Here is a 13,034-nt window from a genome sequence, read left to right on the forward strand (position 1 = left end):
CCCTCTCCCAAAAAAAATACAAGGGGGTTCGTCGAAGATGAAATATGGAGGGAGAGAGGTAGGTGTTTGATATTGGTGACGGCTGCCGGAGAAGAGGCAAGGTACCGGAGTTCCCGCTGGAAGAGGCAGGGCACCAGAGTTTTCGCCGAAGAAATGTCTAGGAAGTCCGTATCACGGAAGGGAGGGTCCGTGTGTCTACAAATATGTGTAATATATATATATATATATATATATATATATATTAATAAATATAATATTTATTATAATATTAACAAGTACGTATATTTTTTTTAAATATAGGAAAAGTAGAAAATAGAAAAACACGAAAATAGTCTTCATCTAACGAGATTATTTAACGGTCATTAAAAGGAGGGACCAAATCCAATCATTTTTGTAAACCACGATAGTCAAACTGTAATTTTAAAACTATAGGAATAAAAAGTATTACTTTTGAAAAAGCATAGGAACCAAAAATGTAATGTACTCTTAAATTTATATAATATTTTAATGATGTAATTACTGTTATATTTACTAAAATAGAACAATTGTTAGAATTAGATGTAATCTTTTTTAAAAATTTAAATTTTAAATATATGCTTTTTTTAATCAAAATTAACACCGGGATCTCATTTATTTTATTTTATTATTTTACATTAGTATATTTTATTTTCTTATTGGAGTAAGTAGAATTTTCATGATAAAGCAAAAATCAATTAGCATAAGCACTCAACCACAACACCATACCTTCTAATCTCAACGATCGTGCTCATGGAACACAACCTTTCTTCCTCAAGACCTGCAAATTGGGACCAAAAGAATCAAAAATCAAAGCACCAACGATCGTTATGGCACAAAATTTTAAACATATTTAGTTGCAAGAAGATTGAAAGTTCAAAAGTTGAAGACCCCACAAAGACCCCAACCCGGTATTCGAAATTGGGGCCTTCCTCCAATCAATCTCTCACTCGATCACCGTTGTTGTTACACTCATCGCTACGCTCTCCAATCAAGCGTAGTTACGGTTAACGAAAAGTGAAGATAATGTTGTGAATTGTGGTACGTATTTGTATGTTTGATTTTCCTTTCGATCAACTGTTGTTGACAAAAAAAATGAAATTTAACGGTGATTTAAATTATGCAATGACCAATATTTTGTGTCATTGAGTTATAATCTCTGTCGTATGGCCATTTTGTACCTTGAATGAAAACCATATTTAAACCATATTGTACCTTAAGAGTCTATTTAGTTTTCGAATGGCCATTTTGAATGAAAACCAACATAGCACTAAACAGCAGCCCAGGCCCAGGATGCTGTTGTTAGGCTGTGTACATGCCATTAACTTTGCTTTAATTCACCAATATCAATTAGCTTCATCATTAGACACAAGAAACATAATCTAACTCAAAATATTCGGCTTAATTTTTGTGTTTTCTTTGGGTTTCGAACGACTACAAATGTCATGGGCAAATCAGAATTTATGGATCACGGTTATCGTCTAAAACAATTACTATGATGTTATACAACTAAAAAGGAACAATAGATTTCGAGTTTGGCATAACTAGTAGAATTACCATAGCTCGATTCCTCGGTTGATTTCATGAGGTTTCGTGTTTCTAGAAAACTTTGTGTTGTCATCTCTTTCACGTAATACAAGATTATTTGCAATACAATTCTCAAATCGTAAAGATTTAATTGAACATATCTTTTGGGTTGTTATATTAATTTTTTCTATTGAATATATCGGTATCTTTTAACTTTTACAATTTTTTTTCTTTTTGTTTTGACTTCTTGTTTCAATTTACTAAAAACTTGATATTTTCAAACAATAATACATAAAATACATGTAATAAATTACTCATTAAAATGGGTGTTACATAAATATTTGTGGGTGATTTTAGTGAGATCATTGATTTATTTTAGGTAATTGTATTCACAAGAGAATAATGGAGTTGGTAACTAAACTATAACACGAGTTATGAGGTGTGGAACACACATTTGTATAAGCTAATTAGAACCCATGATTATTTGATGGTTTTGTATAACGAATTTCTAAGTAGCAGATGACAGTGCATGGGCCGTGCTTTTTTGGTCATCAAAATAGCACGAGTCGTGCTTGGAAACAGAAGGCAGTGCACAGGTCGTGCATTTGTTCGCTTGATAGAAGCACGAGTCATCGGTTTATCATTTGTGTGTTATCAATTAATCATTATTACATCAGTTGATGGGTGCTTCAATTGATGGTTCGCGACTAACAACGTCATCAGCTAATGACTTGAGCTGATGGTTTTGCTTCTGATATATATATATATATATGATCAACTAATGAGTTTTGCCACTAACGGGGGTCATCACCTGATGGTTTTCATCAGTTTTTGTAGTTGGTCTGTTTTGTAACCGCTCATTGTTTATTTCCAATAATCATTTCCATTTAATGAGGAGTTATTCTAGCATTAGTATAGAAACGATTATGATTCTCTAACTTCAAAAGAAAATAATTTCTGGCAAAATTGGGACCAGAAATTTGAGATTATCACCGAGTGAATTTCATGATACCTAGACAATTAAGATCGAGATATCATTTAAAGAAATTAAACTCTTACACGATTTCAAGTTTATCCCAATTATACACTCGTAATTTTTTTGAGCCCACGAACTCCCCAATTCTATTCAAATATACTCTTCATGTGTGGATTTCATTATTTCAAACGAGTATATAATTTAAGTATTTCCTCAAACTTAGATGATATATTCTTATTTAAACCCAAATGAATATGACATTTTCTATTTTGTTTTATTCTAAAAAGTAAAAATAATAATAATAGACATATATGTAAATTTTGACTTTTTAAATTTCAATTTTGTGCAAACTTGATATATCCAAACGATAATACATACAATACCTACATGTATGTGAACTTATCTATACTATATTATTAAGTATTTGACAAAAACTTTTAAAAACGATTTTTTATGCACAAAGTACTGTTTATTGATGCATATTACTTAAAATTTAATATTACAAGTAAATTGTGCATAAGTACAACTTATTAAAGCTCTATACTTGAATTTGTCTAACTAACTGCAGATAAACATAATCAAATATTGGATAAACATCTTGTTTTAAATATAAAAAATCTAAATATAATTAGGATAATTATTGATAACTAACAGAATACTTAGTTATTATCTTTATAAAAATTATATTATTAAACCTAAATTAAATTTCTTTGTTACTAAAGCTAAATTAAATTATAATTAAAAAATTTAATTAAGATAATTACACCAAAAMACAAGAACTTTTAAAAAGATTAATTTAATACTGATATCGATATTTTTTTTAAAAAGATTATGATATTTTTAAATTTATATTTTATTCAAAAATAAAAACATTATCACTTTCTCAAAACCACATAAAATCAATGCTTACTTAAAAATTAAGATTACAAGTAATTATGCAAAAGTACAACTTATTAAAGCTCAATTTTTGAATTCGTATAACTAATTGCGGATAAACATCTTACTTTAAAATATAAAAATCTAAAATATAATTAGGATAATTATCAAGTTCTAACAAAATAATTAATTATTATCTTTATAAAGAAATTATATTATTAAACTAAATATAAATTACTTCGTTATTGTAGCTAAATTAAATTATAAAAAGAATTGAATTAAAAAATTACACAAAAATGAGAAATTTTAATTAGTTAATTTGATACGAATATCGATATATTTTTGTTATGCATAAAATATTGTATATTGATGCATATTTCTTAAAATTCAATATTACAAATAAATTATGCATAAGTACAACTTATTAAAGCTCGATATTTGAATTCGACTAACTACGGATAAACATAATCAAATAGAGGATAAACATCTCATTTTAAAATATAAAAAATCTAAAATATAATTAGAATAATTATCGAGTTCTAACAAAATAAATAATCATTGTCGTTATAAAAAATTATATTATTAAAAAATTGAATTAATAAATTACACAAAAAATGGGGAATTTTAAATAGTTAATTTGATACTAATATCGATATATTTTTGTCAAAATTTTATGATATCTTCAAACTTATATTTTATTAAAAAATAAAAACATCATCGCTTTTTCAAAATCACATACGACCATATTATAACATCGACTGAAATGCAGAATAAAATGAAATATTAAAATCAAGATGTATCTCGCTGCATTGCACGAATACTCTTCTAGTTTATAATAAATTATTCATTAATTTGGTGTTAAAGAAACACTCATATCTACTCTTCATGTGCGAATTTTACTATTAGTATCAAGACAAAATTAAGATGTTATATATATCTTTATTTAAATCCAAATATATACGATTTTATTTTATTTTAAAAATAATAGAAATTTATTAAGAGCATCACCGATCTTTACTAAAACTTAAAAGTCAATTAGCAAATTTACATATATTTTTATTCATAAAATATTGATTAGATTGATTGTAGTAGGTAAAATTTTGTGATATTTAAACATGCAACTATAAATATTAAATTTTATCAAATTAAATATTAACGAAAGATGTATTTAGTTTTGAATTAGCATTAAAACCTTGTCTTCAAACTTTAATTTTTTTGGAAATATTTCAAGTTAAAATTTCATTAATTTTATATTAACATTCTCAAAACTTTAAATGACAATAATAAATATATCATAGTTTCAAATGATTATCAGAGCTTACCTTTGGTCCACATAAGACTAACGGACTTACATGTGAATGGTACTGGACACTAAATACTAGACATAGATGATCTTAACTTATGCACTTCTAGTTCCACTTCCAATTTTGCTTCTAATTTATATGTTTCTTTATTGATTTCTTTCCGTTTTCTTCTATATTTTACTGTAATTCTCTGAAATGAGGAACAACAAATTGATTGCCATGTTCTCTAATTTTGAGGAAGATTAACCTCTTCCCAGTTGTTTCACGTTCCCTCTCCTTCATTCAGCTTCAAAAGCAGCAAACTTATACATTACAGATTTTGAGTTTAATGCGAACCAACCCTTTAACCTATCTTCTTTGGTTTCATGATAATTCTAATCCCTAAACTTTATTTAATCAAAAATACAAAATGAAATATTTAGATATTACAGAATCAAGATTCGATAGCGTTATAAAACAAAAACGGTGAATTAAAATTGTGACCAAATTAAAAATAATTCATTATTACTTATTTTAGATGAACATCATATAACTATTTTACAAGAATAAAATAGATATAATATTATAGTGTTGACTGGTCAATGGTGAATAAAATTGGAAAAAACGCCAACGACTTGCCATTATTGAGGCTTGTCTTGGGTGCGCCTTTTTGTTTTTTCTTGCTACATCTTGTCTTTTTTCTACCACCATATTGGACCCATTCCTTCATAACACACACTTCTCACCTATAAAAGGGTGTTGGTAACAAATGATGGATGGTTTGCAGAAACTCATCTAATCTAAAATTAGATATCAAATTATAATTAGATTAGATCGAATCTAAATTGGATCTCTTAATTTTTGGATGACAGTTTAAAATTCAATAAAATCGAACCAATTCAATCCAATTACCATTCAATTAATGTATGTATAGCGTTGGATTTCAGTAAAAAGAAGAGTTAATGTGAGAAGCGTAAGAAATGATCTCTCATTCTTGGATGTACATTAGGATGAGATACACCGAGATGCACTCACATCAATCTCCGTATCAAACGTGATCCATGGGTGATTAAGGGTAAAGATCTTTTTACGCTTCTCACCGTAACTCTATTTCTCACATGATCTTTCGCATGTATGTATAATTGTATATATACACATATAACTATTAATATTTTATGATATTGTTTTTTAATTGATATTTGTATATAGTGTTTTTTAATTAGAAAAATATGTGAATAATGGGTTAAAAATAGTGAATTAATTAGTTGAAAATTGGACAAATATTGGATGAATCAAATCAAATGAATAACCAATAGTAATATCAAATGTTCATTCGTTTGATTGGAATATTAGTTTTCCAATGTTAATTGAATTAGATCAAATGGTAAAATTCAACATCCAATGAATCATCAGATCAGATATATATATAAATCCATCAGTTTTCAACCGATGAACACCTTTATTGATGACTTGGTGTAACAAGTTGTTTTAGATATGTTAGTTTGTTGGTTTCACGTTATTCTTTCAAGGAGGAATAAAAATCCCCTTGTGGCCACGGATGTTCAAATGCGGTGACTCCGGACTATCTGCAAAGCAGGTGGTCGTCCTGGGATTAGTCGGCTTGCATAGCGGGTTGGATATCCAGGTTAATAAAAAAAAATCATCAAACCAATTGGTCTATTTTGCAACACAAAGTTAGAAACATTTACATAAAACAAAGTTAGAACTCAATAAAAAGTTCCATTTGGTTTCTATTTAATTGGTTGAAACCGACAAGTTCTTTAACAACAGATTTAAAACAAGAACGTTTGATTTTCATAGATTTTTAAGAGTTATTTACAAGTAAATAATAATGGTATCGTACCTTTTAGCATCGTGTATCCAATCAGCATGGATTAAGTAATTAAGACATAAAAATCTTGAAAATGAATTAGCAACTGAATAGCTCCAGTTGAGTGACTTGTAACAAACACTTGAAGAGGTTCTCTAGAAATTAAGCACATAAAGTCAACTTATAAAAAGAAGATAAATTAAAATAATGAGTGGTACATGACTATTCAATCATGTCTTATGCAATTTGGATTCTCTTTACAAGGACAAATCAAAGATTCCAAATTCACCATCTACAAGGTTTATGTGTAAAAAAGAAAGAAAAAAAAAAAAAACCATTTTTATATATAAAATACTAATTTTTTATTTAAGTTATGTTGTTTCATATGTTTTGTTTTTGTGTGCAAGTATAAATGTTGTTTACCTAATACTTATCTTGTAAGAGCTTACTGAATCACTTACCTTATCGGAAGAATATGTTAAGGACAACGAATTTTACCTGATAAGAGTGATGGCAAGGACCAGGAGTTTTACCTAGTAAGTGAGGGTAACGACTCTTACTTGGTTAACGCTTATTAGGATAATTATTGAAGGTGTCGTTCCGATGAATTATAATTTTTACCCGGTAAAACAAGTGAGAATGTCAAAATCTTAAGTCTGTGTTTCATGTATAAACATATTTTTATGTTTTTTGAACCTGCAAAACATTTCGTTATGTTTTATCTATAAAACACATATTCACATATGTTGTTTCATCTATATGAAAATTCGGTTGGAAATAGCAAAAATGTTAGAAGCATGGAAACAAGTCTCAAAAGTTGGATGGATTTGATATAGAAATCTAATTAACAAAGTGGTTAAAACTTTTTTAAAACTAAAAAAATATAGGAAATATAATTAACATTAAAACAAAAGAAAAAACTATACCAATAAAACAATATTTTATTCTCTTTACCACACCAAATTTAATTAGCAGCAATCTAAATTTATTTAGGGGTTGTTTATTCAAAAACTTACCGGGTAAACACTTACCAATAAGATTCAATACTAACACATGTTTGACCGGGTAAGATTCTAGTTTATCAAAACGGTATCGTATTCAACAATTTATCCGATTAGCTTAACCAGGTGAGATGATACTCTTCATCTTACCGTTACTCTTACCGAATAAGATTCTTCATTCTTGTCATGCTTATTCGGTAAGGTGAGTGGTTCGATAAGTTCTTATCGAGTAAGCATTTCGTAAATGGTTATTAATCCAAACACTCATTTATATGCCTCGAAGGGTGTGAAGTTTTTGGGTATAAATGCTTGAATGCCCAACGTTTAATAGATTGCATTAATTGAATGATCATTCAATAGTCACATCTATGACCATATCCACCGTAAAATGTCAACTACCCAAAGGTCCCCTTTCATGAATAGCATTTACTTGGGTACATTCTTTTGACTCTCTTACTAATAATAATCATATTTAATGTTTATAATTTTTTATTATTTATAACAAAATGAACAAAATAGCAATATACTTTTATAAATTTTTTTATTATAGTATTGTACTTTCATTTTTTTTTACAGCAATGTACTTTTAAACTATTATTTATTAGGACATTGTATTTTAAAAAATTTACCCATTATATCATGTTTCCATTCCACCTCATTGTACACGTAGGTTGTCCACATGAACTATAGTGATGTGATTTTCTTACTACATCATTGTACTTTCAAAATTATTTTATTATAACATCTAGTAGTTCTTATTAAACACTGTATTTTTAATTTTAATATTTAGATATTTTATATGTTATTTAATAAATATATTAAATGAATTAAAAAATTCTAAATTATTCATTAATATACCAATATCAATAAAACTAGTAGAACACAATTTATCTCGCTAATATTTTTTTTAAATATGTATTTTTTGAAAAAAGAAAATAAGAATTGTTCTTTTTTTACCAAAAAAAATATTATATTTTAAAGAATATATATATTTGTTCAAAAACTTTTATTTGACGTATAAATATATTAAACTAATTAGATTTTTTTGAATTATTTATTAATATAACAATATTAAAAAATTATAGATCACAATTTATTTCGTTAACATTTTAAAGAGAACTTTAGAAAATATGTATTTATTTGAACAACATAAAAATAAGAAATGCTATTTTTTTTACAAACAAAATATACCTCGAAAATAATGTTTCATATTTATTTAAGAAATATTTTACTCTAGAATATTTAATTTGCATACAACTTAATAAGAAAAAATCAACAAAAAAGTCAAGGAGTTAACCGGTTTAAAAGGTAACAGGTTACTCATTGCTATTATGGATAGATTTTTTAAAGTAATATGTCTTAATAAAAAAATAACTTGAAAGTATATTATTGTAATAAAGAAAAACAAAAGTATAATACTATAATATGAAATTTTATGAAAGTAAGTTACTATTTCATACATTCAACCCTATTATTTACTATGTAACATCTCATATTAATCATACCAAATATAGTATACTCCTTTTGTCCAAATACTTCAACTCGTTGTTTTAAAAGAAGGTATCAAGCCCTTGTAAGACAATATTATCAATATTTAAAAAAAAACTTAATAAAATAATATATTAACTCTTAATGGATATTATGAAATTGAGGAAGTAGTATAATTGTTTATACTAAAAAGATAATGATCAAATTTTGAATTTAAAAGTTATTATGTTTTTCCTAAAAAATGACACAAAGTGATGGGCTTTTTGGGGAATTCCTAAATACGCATTAACCATCAAAAGTACAAGTGGTTAATGCACACCCAAAGACATTGGGGGAAAGAATCTCCCCCCTCCTTGTACTAATTTAATATTTTGTACACTCACTCACCCCTCCCAAAAAATTCACATTTTGGATTATAATATTATTCAAATCATATTTATAAATTAAATCAACAAATATTATGGTATCAAAAGTATTACAATACTTAAAGTACTTTTCTTAATCCTACCGTCAAAGTCGCTTTTACTAACAAAAATAAACTACACTATTTAAATTTACTGGTATTTTAATTAGGAAAAAGTAAATATGTCGTTAAAATTCTTGAAGTGTCATGTACTACAATAATATAACAAAACTAGGATTCAAATCATTAGTGATGTCAATGATTGTGGTTATATATTGGGTTTTGTTTTCATCATTTTGTGCTAATTTGGATAGTGAAATAAGATGGTGGTTTTTTTAGTTTCTTGTAACACTCTAATATCACATTTATGTACGATCATATATTTTTATATATCAAGAAATATAATTTACATATTTGGTAACATAATCTACAAAAGCTACATTATAAAGTAGCTACAATTTTTTTTTATAAAATTTTTATACAAAATTTGTAACATAACAATTATTCTGATACAAAAGAACAACATTGTCCAATCTCCCATGCAAGCATAAATATGATACTTCACAATTTTCTCTTTCACTTATTCTCTGGTTAAGTCGGACCTGTAATGCACATTTTTAAAACACAAAATAAATGTTAGACCTTGAGGTCTAGTGAAAAATCTATTTGATGTTATTATAGGGTGAATAATTACCAAATCACATTTATGAATTAATATAACAAATATACATTATTTTGATATAATGAATCTCATTTATCGCATCAAAATAGCTAAATAACTTGATAAACACATTCTTAGTAAACTTGTCGTATTATATAGATGATTATATAATTTTTTCACATTAAATGAGTAAGACAACTTCGTTTCCTCGCAACAAACTGGTGCGAGGATCTCAACTCATCGCATCACACATTCACACTGATACGATAAACCATTCTTGTCGCATAAATAGGATGTGATAAAAACAACTTGTCGTATCACAAGGATGCGATATAACCAAAGTACACCTCTCATTAACATCTCACCCTTATTCCAACACATGATATAAACATATCAAAGTCTCACAGTTATGTCAATTATGGCGTCGAAAACAGTTTTATAACAACTACTCATACAAAGAACCATGCGTATCTATATCCAGTTTCCAAATAAGGAAATTTTGTAAAATTAAACTCATCTTATGAATCATGTAAATGATATGAAGATGGAATAGCAACAAGTATTCAAATAAATAATCACATAATTCAATTTCTTCTTATTTCCCTTTTTTGCTTCGGTTTGAAAATCTCACACAAAAAACCTTTTTTTTTTTTTTTTTTCTTTTTCACCAACTTTCTTATTCAAGATAAAGCAAATATCTCTCAATAAAACCCATATAAAGAATTAAGGCGGTATAAGTGTTTTTAAAATATTTAAGCATAAACACACAATAAACCCCTCAACTTACCAACACTTTCAAAAACCACCCGAGCTTAATAACCGAAAAACCCGTTATCACATTTGCAGAGGTTGGACGAGACATGGAATATATTTAAGAGTGAGAAGGTGAGGTACGATGAATGCTAAGGTTGAAGATGGCGGGATGGCGAAGATAGGTCAAGGGGATGCAACAAAGAGCAGTGGGGAGGAAGGGTTTTCGTCTTTATGTTCTCTTAAGCTTTCGGGGGTTGACAAATAACTTTCAAATTTGTGCAACAATATAATTATTAAAGGAATTATGTATCTTTGTTGTAAAGAAATATTAGAGTTGTAAATATAGTAAATATCATACATTTTTTTTGACAAATATAGAAATTATATATCTTTTTTTATTTTTTAAAAGAAAAAAGTAGAATAATCAAAATATCATTGATTTAACGGAGCTAAAGTTAACGACGTTAGTGCACGAGATCCAATCCATAACAAAATTGAAATCACTGTGATTATACATGTAATTATTTTGTTTGGGGGATCCAATCCAAATTTTTCTATAACCATAGGGATGAAATTTGTAATTTAGTCTAAATCCTATAAGATGATCTATTGGGATACCTAAAGATTGTTGGTGTTCTATAAACTCAATTTTTTGTAATATATATTGACATAAATGCTTGAAATATTACATTAGGTACCAAATCAAAGTTTTAAAATACGTAAAATAAAATAGAAATCAACATAAATTAAATTTTTCTCATACAAATTACCTTTTTACCAACAAAATTAAAGCAATTATATTGATTAAAATTATCAACCTTACATATTTAAAAAAAAGGCAAATATCATCCAAACAGAACATGCCTTGTTTTGATTCATTTTGATAACTCACTTTCAAAATCTTTATTTTGGATGATGTAGTAGGTATTTATAGCAATTAATATAAGATATATGTCTTTGATTAAATTAAGAAAACATACTAAAACTTCATAAATAAAAAATAAAATATTTCCTTTACTAATGCAAGACTCCTCTCATTCTCAAAGTTTCTTGCTTTTATCTGTTGATCCCCCTTCACTGCTTGCCACATGGTCCTTGCTCCGGATGTTGTTCGTACGGTGTGAAAGCAGTTGGTTACGTATGTGAATTGCTCAGTAGTGCTTCGTCACTACCGTAGCTGACGGATCTAGCTAGGCCTGTATTCGGAGTTTCCTTGGGGTAAAGATCGCATGGAACAATAAATGGCAATGGAATCAAACCTCTTATTTATAAACCCAGAACTCAGACCATTAATCAAGATCAATGCTTGCATCCGGAGATAGATGGGGGAAAGATGGACGAAGCGAAAAATCCTACATATCTTTATCTATTATATATATATATATATATGTATTATAAATTTACAAACAAGAATTATTTATTGAATTTTTTTAATTAAACTTTAGTATTTGAAATGTCTTGTTATAAAGGATAGGCACACGAACCTTAAGTACTTTCAAGCAGAGTTTTTAAAATAAAAACTAGAGTGAACTACAAATTTGGTTAGTGGTTTATCAAAATAACATTTTTTTTGTTTCGAAGTTACAAGATGACCATTTGGGTTTGCAAAAATGTATGAATTTGATCCCTTCTTCTAATTGCCATTAAAAATTCCGCTAAATGATGGACATTTTTGTTCTTCTTTAGTCTTTTTCCTAATCTTTGGTTCTTGCGGTTTTTTATTAGGTAAAAGACAAAAAAAAAAATTTGATAAAAGAACGAAAATTCCCCTAATTTATTGTGATATTTTAACGAACGTTAAAGAGACCGAATCAAATCCCGATATTTTTGTATATCATGACATCAATCTTATAATTTTGATATTGCATAAACAAAAGGTGTTATTTTTGACAAACCAAAGGAACGAAATTTATCGTTTACTCCAAAAAGGCTAAAACTATGATAAAATACGTTTAAGTTATTTTGGAGCTAATGGATACAAGTTTTAAGTTACTTTGGAACTAATGGATTCATGAAACCCTAGTGGAACTAAAAGATTATTTATTAAATATTAAATTAAAAAAAATAAATAATAAATTTCACCAACCCTTTTTCCCTTCCTCTAATTTACCCTCAGATCCGTTCCTCATTAAAAGAAGCAAAACACCTTTCAAAAGCATCTCTCTTTCTTTCATGAACGATAGACCTTCTTTCCTGTAACATCTGTACAACTCTCCTTTC

This window comes from Cynara cardunculus (assembly GCF_001531365.2).
Source record: "Cynara cardunculus var. scolymus isolate 2C chromosome LG 11, CcrdV1, whole genome shotgun sequence".
Classification (NCBI taxonomy): Eukaryota; Viridiplantae; Streptophyta; class Magnoliopsida; order Asterales; family Asteraceae; genus Cynara; species Cynara cardunculus.